The sequence below is a fragment of the Drosophila obscura genome, unplaced genomic scaffold (genome assembly GCF_018151105.1).
Source record: "Drosophila obscura isolate BZ-5 IFL unplaced genomic scaffold, ASM1815110v1 contig_200, whole genome shotgun sequence".
Taxonomy (NCBI): Eukaryota; Metazoa; Arthropoda; class Insecta; order Diptera; family Drosophilidae; genus Drosophila; species Drosophila obscura.
Genome location: NW_024542791.1, coordinates 5,945,222 through 5,958,558, shown reverse-complemented (window position 1 = coordinate 5,958,558; position 13,337 = coordinate 5,945,222).

Here is a 13,337-nt window from a genome sequence, read left to right as displayed (position 1 = left end):
ACATACCACCCGAGATGTCGCGCCAGTTCGAGAGGTCCTCTCCATGAAAAAGATTAATTATTTCCTTGTTGTATTGTATGGATATATTTTTTGTCAGCTCTAAATCATTCTTTTTGAAATATTCCACTACTATGGATATTATAAGGTCCCATTCCATGTTTAGGAAATTCAAGATTTTGCCAAGCGTAGTTGTAGTTGCACGTCTGGTCCAGCACGGTATCCACGATGTGATGCTTTACCAGGTTCTTCCGCAAGTGGGTCACGTCCCACAGCACTGGGTATGCCTGCGCGGCCCATACCTTTCCCAAGAGGTTAGCAGGGCACCTGTCCGAGATCACTGCCAGTAATCTGGCCGAGAATCCCCGTTCCTCGATCAGCGATAGCACCGTTTGGACGCCCTCAGAGATGACGCGGCTACCCGTCACTTCCACTTCCACCGATGCAATCTTCATGTGGAGAAAATGGAAGTTCCCTCCTTTTATGTTGAAGGCGGCAACGACCAGCACCTTCCAACGGTACAGGATGAATCGAGGGGTTGGCAGATGCGGCATATGAATCTCGTCATATACAATGACGAATTCTTCGTCGTTGTCGAAATGGTCCAAGTTGCTGGAAAGGTCCACAACTCCATGTTCCAAATGCGGCAATCGAAAGACCTGGTATTCGGCTTCCATATTCACTTCAGGGCTCACGTTGGGACGGTGCGGTCCGAAAGTTTCCATAGCGTCCATAGTGGATTTGTATCAGCACTGATCAGTCTTCATTTGATGTCCAGTTTACATACTTTTTCGGCGCTCAAGCCGTTCAGGAAATTGCACAACTACGGGACACGGGACTGGACTTTCCCAAGTAACCCCTTCACTACCTGACCATGGGTAGGGTACCGATATTTCCCTAGGAAAGGACACAATGGTCGACAACCTTTTGAGGCGGATTTTTAAAGAGCCGCCACTCAAATTTGATGTCATGGATTAGGTATCTAAATATCTATTAGGTGTATTGTATGTGGTTCAATCACAAAAGAAATTCTTTTGTTTACATTTGTTTACGTTTTAAACGTTGTTTACGTCGACGTATGTATATGCATATACATGTATACACATGCATACGCGCTTTTTTTTTGCCTTTGCCTATCCTATCCTTCTCATTCCTCTTTTGTAAGCGAGCGCAGCACGAGTCAAAAATAAACAATTGTTGATTTGAAAGTGCTAAAATGGATGAGTAAGTAGATTTTTTACGTTCTTTCGTCTCTTCGTCTCGCGCCTTTCTCCTTTACTTTTCTATCTCGCTTTATCGCTCTTTCGTTTTATCGATCGCTCGTACTCGGCTCAGCAGCAGCCCGAGCTTCTATCGCTTATTTTGCTCTCTCTTGCTTGCATTAGGGCACGGGCAATTCGGCCCGCCTGCCCTTTGTCAGTCTTTAATTGATCGTCATCATTATCGCACTCACGTTCTACCGTCTTGATCTATCACTCACTTCTCTCGCATATTGAACAGACCCTGCGTCTTCAATTCATCGCTTTGATTTGATCAACCGGTACATCTCACTTTTACTTTCGCTACTACACACCCCATATTTCGCCTACTTAAATCAGAGGCCGGCAGCTTCGTATCAAAGACTCTATAACTATAACGAAAATTATACCAATTTGATATATTTTGCCAGCAAACACGAAGCAAACATTGCAATATGAGACCAAAAAACCAAATGAAATATTTAAATAATGAAGAATTAGAATCTAATTAACGCAGTACTAGGCTTTAGGAAAAAGTTAAGTTAAGTTAAGTTAAAATACTAAACAAAAATAACTTAAATTACTTAAAAATTTAAATACTAAAGCCTAGTACTCATTCGAAAAACTGTTTGCTAGCAAACAGGTGTCATATATTTTTCGAGCGACCAGTGGTGTGACCAGAGGTGTGCACTGCATTCCGAACGGTTACACTGCTCAGACCGCTGCTTGGTATTGTTTAAAGTTAACAAATTGCACTTCTTCGGCTGGGGCCGCTCTTCCCCAGGCATATCCTGGGCTCCCCAATATTTTATTGGCAAGGTAATGTGTCTGACTATCAGCAGCAGCAGATGGCGACGCCACCCTTGCTGACCACCGTGAAGACAAACTGTTTTGAAAGCAATATTTGTTTTATATTTATGAAAATTAATAAAAATATTATATTATATTATCCATATAATTGTCCTTTATATAATGCTGCATTAATTATTGTTTGCTTCGTGTTTGCTGGCAAAAGATATCAAATTGATATGTTTTTCGAGGTTGGTCGGAACATACAAAATAAACAAGCAAATACTTCTGATACTTTTCCAGTATATACCGACCTTTTTGTTTTTCGATCTGAGTACTGCCTTCCGTACAGAGCCTAGAAAACAGTATTTGCCGTAAAAAAATTGCTTATCGGTTTCATAAGAATATCAACCCTGATTCTGTTCGCTAGGTGTTTTTTTCGATCTGAGTACTAGGATTAAACAAAAATACTGTAGCCTGAAATCTTCATGAAAGTCAAAACAACAGTAATTTGTAGATGGACTTGGCCTTGAGATATTTGTATACTTTCTAGGGTTACTTTCAATGTTGGAAAAATCATTTCAGTGTAGCTTTTTCTTCCAAAAGCATCGCAGAAAATTCATAGCATTCATTTCACTTTTTTTTCTTCCTCATCAGACAAGAAGCAGGATGCACCCGTCTGCCCAAAGCGGAAGTTCGTAAGAAAGATACATGACCAGAAGCCAGCGCAATCCCTTAATTCTTCCATCATTCGACGTATTTGACGCCTGCCGCCAGAAAAAATAGAGGCCAATACGATTGCGAAGGTCCGGTACCGCAATCCTGAGTTCAAAAGAGTCGACGATCCTGGCGCTGTGTCCGCTTGCAATGTTTGCGAAGAGGTGGTCCAACCCCCGCTACGGTCCAGTTCAGCATGCAACCCAAACCGAGCCAAGCTCGTCTCAGACGCCGTCGCAAACTCCAGCCTGAGATGGGTGCCCATATTGGCCCCCGTAAAGGTCTGGCCAAACGTCCCAGGATCACAAAGTCGCATCGTCGCTACTAGAATCGTTTTCGTTTGCTTTGAGTTTTCAGTTACAGGGCCATTGAGTGGCCACAACTATGCTTTCACACGTAGGAAGACGCAAGGAGATCGGCTGCAGTTGGCTTAATTTTTCATCCAGATTGTCACTTATGGCTGCGTTCATCTCTTTCATTTTTGCTATTTGGAGCAGGGCAATTGTCTTTTCTTGGCGCTCCACACAACCTTCAAGGATCCTGACCACAGTCAGGGGCTGCTGCTGAGCCGAGTACAAGCGATCGATAAAACGAAAGAGCGATAGAAACTTACTCGCATTTCAGAGTGCTGTCACCTTTGTCCAACCTTTCTATGTTGAACGTCTGGTACAGCAACCCGCCCGAAGCGTCAAACCAGTTGAATAGCTTTTCTCCGGGGAAGCGTTCGATGATCTCTCTATTATACCGTTTGGATATTTTCACGGTGAGGTCCAATTTGTGTTCAAAATAGTATTGTACAATAGCTTGGACAATCTCTCCCCTTTCTTCGTCCTTTAAGCGAGTGTTGAGAGGTTTGTCCAGAAATTTAGAGGACTCTAAAATACCGACTCGGCCGTGGTGGTGTCCTCTGCGGCTCCTGTTGCGTGTTGGGGCTGGGGTGGATATGGATATGGCTGTGGTGGGTATGGATGGTATGGATGATATGGATGGGGTGGTGGATGTTGGGGATATGGCTGGGGTGGAAGAGGCACGCTATTAGCCTGATTGGTATTGTTTGCATCCATTTTCTGAATTTGGTTCGTTTTGTAGTGTCGTTGGGCAAGCAAATCTATGACAGACTAATAACTAATAAAAAATAAAATACAAATCAAAAAATTAAAAATGCATTAAGCAGAAAGTAAATTTCACTGCAAGTACTACATTTTTGAGCATTCGATTTTTTAGAATTTTAGAATTTAAAAATATAATTTATATTCTACATCTAACATGTAGATTATACATGTACCATTGATATTCTACATCTCCTCCGCCAACCGGCAGTCGCGCACTGAACGAGGCAGAGTGTGCGAGCGAGAAAGAGAGATTCCCAGGTGAACCAGGGAAGCAACTGAAAATTAATTGTCTTCATTCTGGCTAAAATTATGATCCGATCTGATTCAGATTCGGCAATCTGGTAGATACTGCGTTTTGTAGTTTTATCGTTTCTTAAAAATTGTGCCTGCCACAGATTTTCGTCCATTGCCGCGGCGAATGGTGCGAAATTCAGAAATACACTTGTAGCAGTGTGATATCACATGAGTCTGGAAACCAAATTTGGTTTCTCTAGCTCTTATAGTCTCTGAGATCCAGGCGCTCATCAAGACGGACAGACGGACAGACGGACGGACGGACGGACAGACGGACATGGCTATATCGACTCGGCTATTGATGCTGATCAATAATATATATACTTTATGGGGTCGGAAACGTTTCCTTCTCTGCGTTGCACACATCCACTTTTACCACAAATCTAATATACCCCTTAACTCTTTTTTGAGTACGGGTATAAAAAGCAACCGAAAGCACACCCACATTAAAACAAGTGCAAGACAGCTACCAAAGTGCAATAATGAAGACAAATAAAATGTAATTAAGGCTGTAGAATGAAAACAGATTATATGGATATTATTATTTATTAATACTATATCCGGTACTCATTTTAATTATTTAAAAGGAGATAAAAGCCATGTTGATTGCATATCTGTCCTGCAGGATCGCACATTATCGTCCTCCAGCTCCATAGCGCCCAAAAATAAGACATTTCGGCTTACTTTAAAACAACATTTGAAATTCAAACAAATTTCTGTTTGTAAACAAAGACAAAACAGTATAACCATAGAGCATGCAGATTGACCACTTTGGTTTCACTGGGCACCGAGCGGAATATATAGCATTTTCGGTCGCCGGAAAATTTAGGTCGTCTGAGTACTAGGCTTTAGTGATATATATAAAAAAGCCGAAAACTAAGAGAAGTGAATGTGGTTTCGACAAGAAAATATCGATGGAACCACCGATGGTATCGATATGTCTATCATTCATAATTAATGCAGTTTCAATGCAGCTTGTGTTACGAACCTGTTTTGGTGGTGGGGCAAGGCCGGCTAGCCAGTCATCTCAGGGATAGGTTTTTCCCAGGCCCCCAGGTCGCACAACAAACCAGCTGTTCGGGCATCTCGAACAAATATGATAACAAAACGACGATTCAAAACAAACCAACGGACTTTACTCTAAACCTCACGGATAATCATCTCTCCGACGCAGAACAACTACAAATCTCCTCTTTTCCCCAAGTGCAGCGGCCGATCTCCACTTCGCCGTTGTGGTCCCCTTTTGCCCCCCCCCCCCATACTAAACACACTAGCAATTCATATCAAACGTTATAATTTCACTTCAAAAACTTAACACATATTTAAACATAAATCCCTACACTAAATTCTGATGGCGCGTCCGCCTACTCCCGCCTCTTCAACTTAATTTATGGGTGGACAATAATTGGTTACAGGAAGAAGAATTAAATAATATTAAATTTAATACATATATGTGGGGTTTATGTATACATGGGTGTATGTAATTTAATTTATTAATTATCTGTTGTTGGCGGCGGTGTTGAGGCGGGCTCGCGCCCGGGCAGGGGCGTGACCTGGATTCGCGGGCCGGGTGGATGGAGTTTTTGCCCATATGCGGGAGGCCAACAGGTTCAAGTAATCCTTTTTTTATTTAGATTCAAAAAAATAAGTCCTCTAAATTTCCCGCCGGTCTGTTTCTCTTCTCGCTTTGTTTCCCGATTTTTTTCCCACGGTCTGACACTGCCGATGTTTAATTTTCAACCCCTTGCATTGTCAGCGTAGCTGCCCTATGCAGTCTCCTCGCTGCTGATCACATCTCTTCTATTGCCCTTCAACCAAGTTCAAGGGCATGGCATGGCATTCTTGATAGTGTGGGTGAGCTGGCCGTGGATCCCGCAATATTATTCGAGCCTCTCTTAAATTATCCCCTCTCTCTCTCACCGGCACCGTTGCTCGCCTTGCCCCTTCAATTATCGCCCTGCCAACCTCCAAAAAAAATACTGCCAAATCCGGTATTTTGCCTATCGATCTCCTTCGAATGCAACACTTGGAACAACAAATTTTTCATTAATTTAAGGAAATACCCTATTTATATACAAAATTCCATCAACAAAACTTTTTTAAACTTCGTTAGCCCGTTAATTTTGCCATATATAAATATCGCCATATCAAATATATCAATTTTTAAATATTCAGTTAGTTTATATTATAATTTCCAGCGACTTTAAAAACCTTTTTACATTTTCAAGCAGAAACCTACATTTGTTTTGTTAAGTATTTGAGTTAAATGATATTTGCAACAAAAATATCGTACCGCTGTTATCGTATCAAAAATAAAATAAGATCAACCATACTAATATAAAGTAATATATAGTCATCATAGTGCAATGTCGATATTCCTAGGCCACGTTCCACAGTCAGAGGCAGTGATTAATGCTGCCGACGATGTCGTCACGCAAGTACATTATTCACACCTCTTGAATGTTGGTGCGATCGAACAGATCTCAAATTTGGCACATTTCTCATCTGCTGTGCCGTTTGCCATAATTTTTGACGAGTTCCATATTCCCTGGTTGCCCAGGCCCGCCTATCAGAGCTTGCACAAGTGGAAGGTGCTGGCGATAGCGGTCTTCAATCTGGACGGAAGCAATTTCCATTTATTGCACATGAAAGTGGTAAGTTAAGTGATGTGATAAACCATATTATATGAATGTATTAAATTAAGTATATATGTATAATAATTGCAGGTCTGCGTAAACAGGGATATTCTGGGCAGTGAGGTTATAGACGCCGGCCTGGAACACGTCATACACCTGATCCGGAGAGCTGGACTGGCCACCAGCTTGATGGCGATAATTTCCGATGGCTGTCCTGCCAATTTGAAGGGAAGGATTAGATCCATCGATGATTTCCCTGTCCTTTGGGACATCGTTCACATGCGGGCCAACTTGGCCCAAAATCATGGAATTACCGACACGGTACTGGATCAGATTTACTGCCTGAAATTCGATGCCGAGCACTGGCAAGCCATTGCCTATCCGCCGGTGCTGCAGGACTTGGAGGACGGACGGATCCAGACCGAGGTCGATAGCATCCGACGCTTGGTAGAGCGGAAGTTTGCCTTCTCGGCAGCACCTTTCACCACCCTGGAGCGCTTGAACAGTACCAATCTGGAGCTGTGTGGTCGGGTTGTAGTGAACGTGGTGTTCAAAGTCCTGGAGCGGCATGGAGTCGTGTTGATGCAGCCGGCACCAGTGCGGTTCATGACCCGGACTGTGGGCGTGGCAGAGCTCCTGAGCCGCAAGCCGAGCTCGGTCCATCGTGCTCCATAGACGCCACTCACCCCTCCCCAAATCGGTCCTTTTCAGGACCACCAAAAATTCAGTGTCTTTCGTGATGTGTTTCGCTTTTGGCGACTGTTTACCAAATTTCCGAAGCTCAAACGTTCCACCAGCGATGTGGCCAATGCGGCGGATGGCATTCTGACACCCGATTCCGGCTCCTATTTCTTCTACGATGCCCTGTCGCTGAGCGCGGGACGGCGTTCGTTCCTAGTCATTGGCAGGGCCTGCCTGTCAATGCACCGCCAAGGCTGCCTGCTGCCGCACACGAATCGCGTCAAGCGACGCATGAGCATTTCCACAAGAGGCAGCAATGCAACTATTGAATGGGTTAAACGGGGGGGAAGGGTACCAGGTGGCATGGTGCGTGTTTTTTTGGCGCCGCACAGTTTTGTTATCGATTTTGCGACATTTTAATGCTGAATTCCTGCTGCTAGTTAACAGGCGCGCCCACCCCATGAAATGGCATTATTAGGATTGCCAAAATCATAGCAAGACGATTAATGCTGAGAGAGGCACTTTGGTTCTCAGTCATCAGTCCTCAGTCTCTGCGAGAGCAAGTGAGATGGCTATACTATATGTTAGTTTCTTCCGCCCGGTTGCCAATTGGCTGACTGCATAATAACTTTAGGTTAAAGTACATAATAATGGTTATATTATAATGCGTTGTATTGTGTTTTCTTACACTACAGCTCAAGCCATTGATGTTGGTATTTCTTTATTTCCCTACTTTTAGCTCCTATTCAAATAGAATTTCCGTATAATATTTTCTCCAAGATAAGTTAATTTCTTAAACATTATCTGCTAACCATGCATGCTGGGAGGAAATGGTAAACGACAAGACACAGTCGAATACTTGACTAAAGAGTATTTATACTCCATTCTCTCATTTTAGAACCATTCTAGAGTGCATAGCTAATTCGCCACCGGGCCGACGTCACCAGACAAACGAGCGTGTGAGCGGGACAACAGTATTGTGTGTTTGCGCCCCTTCTGTAGGCAAGAGGCAATTTAAAATCGTATGGATTTCATTTCGAGAAACGGTATGCAGCAATAATGGCCGGGCGCGGAACTGGCCGGCGCTGTGCGCCTGTTCGCAAACGATTAAATTCAGTTTAATCATCCACTAAACAGCTACGAGATACCGTTTCGTTCGTTATTATTATTATTACATGCAACAAGTCGCTCCGCACACAATAAGAGGAATGTCGAAAACGACACAGAAAATGGTTCAAACAAACGAATGCCATGCCCACACTCCCCTCCTGCTGCTCGACAGTGTTCAGTGAACAAATTGGATTATCCGAAGAGTGGGGAAAAGGGCGCACTCACTCGCACTCGCACCGGAGGCACTGGCATTCAAATCAATTTAAAGATACCCAGCCACCGTACAGTACATCTCTCTATCTCTCTAATCCCGCACTCACACACACATACGTCCGGACCATCCCCATCAGTGTATATTCATCTCGCTCGCACCTGTTGCTCACGCTTCTAACAACATTTCTATTGAGTTTTCATTGAAAATCTAATCGCTCGCTCTGTCGCTGGCATGCTGCTAAATCTCATGGAGGCCTAGTAAAAATGTTTGTTGTTTCTTAAAGAGCAAGAAGAAGCCCCACACGACCACTGCCGCCGCAGCGACCCACCCAACCACCAGAGCCACAAGCCACTCGCATCATACACCACATTTGGCCGCCACGCCACTAACACACAACTGTACTTAGTCTATTGGACTCATTCGCCCCGACTCGGCTGCAACAATGTTTCTATACTCGCTTTGGATTCGATGATGCCCCCCCGCTCACCCACACAGTCGCACACCAATCGCCTTCTCAGCCAATCACGCTCTCAACTTTTGAGTCAAAATGTTGTAATCATGTGCTGCGAACGCTGTTCGCCTGATACCGAGTGGAACATTCGCTGAATTGAAACGCTGCTTTCAACCAAGGATTTTGGTTGGATGTGCGCGGGCAACAAAGAAGCAGAACTTCTTTCAACCACCTATTCCACCGTTGAACACGCAGCAACTCAATCGAGCAATCAGTTGGCCCCAGCAACCAAAGCCAAAATAGGGCCGCCGGGCGCACGCTGAAATGTTCGATTTCCACTGCTTGAATTTCGATTCGCTAATGCCGTTCGCTATACCCTCCCTATATATAGGTAGAAAAATAAAACACGGCCGGCAGTTGAATTTGCAATAATTTGTGTCGAGCAATCAGTTGGCCCCGCAACCAAAGCCAAAGCCAAAGCCAAGCTTGAATCTCGATTTTCTAATGCTGCCGTGCGCTATTCCTCCCTTCCTCCCTTTATATAGATACAAAAATAAAACACGGCCGGCAGTTGAATTTGCAATAATTTGTGTCGAGCAATCAGTTGGCCCCAGCAACCAAAGCCAAAGCCAAGCTTGAATCTCGATTTTCTAATGCTGCCGTGCGCTATTCCCTCCCTTTATATAGATACAAAAATAAAACACGGCCGGCAGTTGAATTTGCAATAATTTGTGTCTACGAAACTGGGCAACAATCTCTGTCAGTCAGCCACTATTGAATTGTAATAAATAGTATAAGTTGACTTATAAGTTGAAATGAAGGTATCTACCGAATGCAAGCAAGCCCTAATGAAACGCGCAAAGCGAAATCCAAAGTTCTCAGTCATGAAAACTCACAAGAAAATCAGGCCTCAGCCAATGGATGTGGACCCCCATTATCTAAATCATTCACACCCATTCACATGGCATCCAACCCACACTGAAGCTATGGATGTCTGTGTTGAAACTCACAACAAAATCAGGCCTCAGCCAATGGATGTGGACCCCCATTATCTAAATCATTCACACCCATTCACATGGCATCCAGCCCACACTGAAGCTATGGATGTATGTGTTGAAGTTGAACTAGACATGCACTATAAGCACTACTCGACAAAATTGAACTTTTTATTTAGGCTTTGAACCGAAATGACTTTTTTGTAGTACTTTATTATTATTATTTTTGTTTGGTGTAATTTTTTTTTAAAGAATTTTTCAAATCTGCTATTTTTTTCATGGTTTTTGTCAGAGGTTGTGCTTCTATTTTTCACATAAATTAAGTATCTTATATCTGGTTGCAAAGAACTTTGCAGTTCTGAAAAGCTAACAAATGCAGCTATAAATCCGACCCAGACTTTTTGTATATGCAGCTTAACGCCTGACAGATATTAAGCTTTCAAATTCAAATTTTATTATTTTCTGCGGTATTTTTTTTCGAAACTTTGACTTTCAAAACTCAGGCAAAATCGAAAAAAAAAATTCTTGTCCAACATTTTCGGTTTTAGATAGACGCATTAATTGGGCGTCGTTTAAGGTATTGTTCAATAGAATCTATGGATAAACGGTCAATTTGGAGCCGTTTGACCAAAACAACTCAAAAATAATTTTACCTAAAATTAATGCTTTTTTTCACATAACTTAAGTATCTTATATCGGGTTGCATAGAACTTTGCAGTTCTGAAAAGCTGACAAATACAACTATAAATCGTACCCAGACGTTTTGTATCTGCAGCTTAACGCCTGGAAGATATTAAGCTTTCAAATTCAAATTTCATCATTCTTTGCGATTTTTTTTTGTTTTTTTTTTTTTAAATTTTGACTTTAAAACTCGGAAAAAAATCGAAAGAAAAAAATTCTTTTAAGGTATTGTTCATTAAAATCTATTGATAAACGGTGGAGCTAAAATTCGATAACCAAACCTCAAAAGTGAAGAAATAGACAAAAAATACTTTTTACCAAAAATTCAACCCCTTTTCGTTTGCTTTGTTTCCTTTGCTTTGTTGGGCCCGCAACCTTCCAAAAAGTATTTTTTGTCAATTTTTTCCCTTTTAAGGTTTGGCTGCAGATACAAAGTGTCTGGGTACGATTTATAGTTGCATTTGTCAGCTTTTCAGGACTGCAAAGTTCTATGCAACCCGATATAAGATACTTAAGTTATTTGAAAAATAAAAGCACTAAGTTCAGGTAAATTAGTTATGAGTCGTTTTGGTGAAACGGCTGCAAGTTGACCGTTTATCCATAGATTTTGATTAGCAATACCTTAGACGACGCCTAATTAATGCGTCTATCTAAAACCAAAAATGTTGGTCAAGAATTTTTTTTTCGACTTTTCCCGAGTTTTTTAAATCAAAATTTCGAGAAAAAAATGCCGCAGAAAATAATAGAATTTGAATTTGAGAGCTTAATATCTTTCAGGCGTTAAGCTGCAGATACAAAGTGTCTGGGTACGATGTATAGTTGCATTTGTCAGCTTTTCAGAACTGCAAAGTTCTTTGCAACTATAAGATAGATATTGCAGATATAAGATACTCAAGTTATATGAAAAAAAGAAGCACAATCTCTGAAAAAAACAATGAAAAAAATACCAGATTTTAAAAATTCTTTAGAAAAAATTACACCATAAAAAAAATAATAAAGTACTAAACAAATTTTAAATCCAGAAATCTATCAGAAGAAGTCATTTTGGTTCACAGCCTAAATAAAAAGTTCAATTTTGTCGAGTAGTGTAACTTTACTGTGTATTCAAGGCGGCAGCAGCTGGAATCAGTTGGGAATTCAAGGGACATAAAAAAATAATATAAACATAGTTAAAATAAATACAAAAAATATTTGATTTCATTTAATATGGAATGTTTAAAATAACAAGTTTTTCCATTGGATTTTAAATGAAAAATTTAAATATGAAACATATTAAACTACAAATTTAATTTATTATAGTTATTTTGAAGTGTTTTATATTTTGATTAAATATGACCGTATTAAAAAAGCATTTTTAATACATTTATATTTGATTCAAAGTGAATTCTATCAAATTTTACTATGTTTGTATTTAAAAATTGCATTTTAAATTCAAATATGATTGTACTTATTTTTACTATGCCTTTTTTCTATCAGTGTATGCATATTATAATGTTGATAAATCCACCACAGAGGTTTTGAAAGAGTAGAAAAGCCTCTTTCAATGAAAAATTATATGACAACACAGTCATAGTAGTGGAAAAAAATTGCATTCCGCGGTGCTGGAGACAGGCCTTTAAGGTGTTTATTTAAATGATGGGTTTCTTCGCAGAGCCCGGGAAAATATTTGCTATATTCATTAAGACCTTCCAAATTGAATATGTTTAGTATGAGATGCCATCCGATGCTGCATGTGCGCGACAAAAACTTAGGTCCTTAAGAGGCGACTTCTTCTTTATTTTTAGGCTTCTTATTTGTTTAGACTCGAAATAATTCTGGACATTGTTGTTACAATTTCCTTAGCACCACATTTATCCCAGATTTCGCCGAAAAATCGTGCAAATTGGGCGTTTTTCTTAATATACTTGTAAGTCGTCTACACGCATTATTAGGTACACTTTTTTTCAACCTTTTAGGTTTTTCTTGTATGTAAACTCTTTACCCATAAACTGGGGCATAACATGATAGCTCTTTTAGTTACTTTAGCAATGGGGCTTATTTATTGGCATATTCAAGTGTCGAGGAGTGTATCTGTTGAGATGTTTTAATCAACTGCTGCGGACGCTGTTCACCTAGTTGGATTCGTACCGAGTTGAACGTTCGAATTGAATAGCACTGCTCGCTTCTTTCAACCCCGTGGCTGCTTGCCGGAAGACCGTATTTTTGCTAGGTGTGTGCCAGGTAGAAAAGAACCAGCGTTTCGTTCAACCGCTGAATCATCTGCTGCGAACGCTGCTCGCCTGTCCCAAAGCTGAACATGAATTGAAACGCGCTGCTTTCAACCAAGGTCTTTTTGTTTGAATGCATCAGCATCAACGAAGCAGTCAATCGAGCAATCAGTTTGTTGTTTTTGCAACCAAGTTGCCAGACCGAACAGTACACG